Below are 2,391 nucleotides of genomic sequence, written 5' to 3' on the forward strand. Positions count from 1 at the left end.
TCTTCCTGTTTCGGGCCCAGAAATGACTCCAAGGTGAACAAGAAGGGGAGGGGTGGGATCTTTGCGGCTTTAATGACGTTTTTGACCTGGGAAATTCTTAGCTTTTGTTGGTGGAATTTACTGTCCGATCACGTGCATTATAGAAGTTCTTGTGCATCCATCTGGCCACCGTTCGTTATTTCGTACCCGTCTCTCCCCCGCCCCCTTTTCCCTCGTGAGTTCACGAGGGGGCCCCTGTCGGGGGCTGGGTTACACTTCTCCTGTGCAGAGGCCTCGTCTCCTGGGAAAACGTTTTCTTTTACAAGGTGTTTTCCCGCTCCAAATAATAGGGAAAAACGATGCCCGGGAAAGGCATCATGCACATTTATACCAGTTTAAGCTGCTTCACTTCACGATAAACAGGAGTAAAGAGGTGATTTGGTGGGGGACCCTGCGCTCCTGGGTCCGGTTCTGGTGCTACTTTGCATCAGGCCGGGCGGTTGCCCTGACAGATCTACTGCTATCCAGCCGGGGTTAGACGGGGTAGTTACACGGGGCCTGACTGGCCTCGTAACGTGTTAATCTATTTTTTTAATAGTTCAGGGCCGGTGCCCCGCACAGGATCTGGGATCTCCCATTGGGCTGTGGGAACTTTCTGGGGTTGGGCGGGTCTACGTGTCGCCAGGCACAGCTAGTGGGGATCGTGGGATACAGTGGGCCCGAAAGGTGGCCAGGTCCTTCCAAAGCCGAGCCCGAGAAAGCCGCCTTCGGCGAGCGTGGCAAAGCGGCTTGGCCTAGAAGCCAAAAGTGATGGGACAAGTCATTCCCGCGCCTTGGAGAGGGGATGGTGGAGAGGGGTCCGGCCGAGCGCCGCGATCGTGGCCGAGCTCCGTCTGGAAACCAAAGCTAGACACGTTCATACTAGAAATTAGGCACAAAGTTTCGATGGTGAAGCAATGAAACAATAGCTGGGCTGGCTCGAGGGGACACTGGATCATGGGGGGCCACAGGGATGAACTGGCCTAGCCTGGAGCCGGTCCCTGGAGTGAGGTAACGGCTCCTGCTGGGCTTTCCAGAGGTGCAGGCTCAGCCCAGCGGGGAATCGAAATGCACCTGCTGCAGAGAGCAGCCACCAGGCAGTGCAGGGCACTTGGGTGGGGGGCGTTGTGGGGGGCAAAGACGTGTTCTATCGATCGACCTGCACATACCTCGCCTGGGACCTGCTGAGGCTGGAATTTCACACCTGGAAAATACATAAAAATACGTCCCTCCTTCTAAATGATCTGTGTCAGTCTGTCTGTCTGTTCCCGTTCGCACCCTCTGCCTGTCTTGTCTGTCAGTCTATTCCCATTCGCACCCTCTGCCTGTCTGTCTGTCGGTCTATTCCACTTCGCACCCTCTGCCTGTCTGTCGGTCTATTCCTGTTCGCACCCTCTGTCTGTCTTGTCTGTCGGTCCATTCCCGTTCGCACCCTCTGCCTGTCTTGTCTGTCGGTCCATTCCCGTTCGCACCCTCTGCCTGTCTTGTCTGTCAGTCTATTCCCGTTCGCACCCTCTGCCTGTCTGTCTGTCCGTCTCTTCCCGTTCGCACCCTCTGCCTGTCTATCTGTCCGTCTATTCCCGTTTGCACCCTCTGCCTGTCTTGTCTGTCGGTCCATTCCCGTTCGCACCTCTGCCTGTCTTGTCTGTCAGTCTATTCCCGTTCGCACCCTCTGCCTGTCTGTCTGTCGGTCTATTCCACTTCGCACCCTCTGCCTGTCTGTCTGTCCGTCTATTCCCGTTCGCACCCTCTGCCTGTCTTATCTGTCGGTCCATTCCCGTTCGCACCCTCTGCCTGTCTCTGTCTGTTTATTCCCGTTCATATCCTGTCTCTCTGTCTATTCCCACACACACTCTCTGTCTGTCTATTCTCGTTTGCACCCTCTGCCTGTCTGTCGGTCTATTCCCATTCGCACCCTCTGTCTGTCTGTCTGTTCCCGTTCCCACCCTCTGCCTGTCTGTCTGTCCGTCTATTCCCGTTTGCACCCTCTGCCTGTCTTGTCTGTTTGTCTATTCCTGTTCGCACCCTCTGTCTCTCTGTCTATCTATCTATTACCATCATATCCCATCTCTCTGTCTGTCTATTCCCGTTTGCGCCCTCTGCCTGCCTGTCTGTTGGTCTATTCCCATTCTCACCCTCTGCCTGTCTGTCTGTCTATTGTGTTCGCTCCCTCTGCCTCTCTTGTCTGTGTTTCTATCCCATTCGCACCCTCTGCCTGTCTGTCTGTCTATTCCCACACGCACTCTCTGTCTGTCTATTCCCGTTCGCACCCTCTGCCTGTCTCTGTCTGTCTATTCCCGTTCATATCCTGTCTCTCTGCCTATTTCCACACGCACTCTCTGTCTGTCTATTCCCGTTCACACGCTCTGTCTG

The sequence above is a fragment of the Eretmochelys imbricata genome, chromosome 28, assembly GCF_965152235.1.
Source record: "Eretmochelys imbricata isolate rEreImb1 chromosome 28, rEreImb1.hap1, whole genome shotgun sequence".
NCBI classification, from domain to species: Eukaryota; Metazoa; Chordata; order Testudines; family Cheloniidae; genus Eretmochelys; species Eretmochelys imbricata.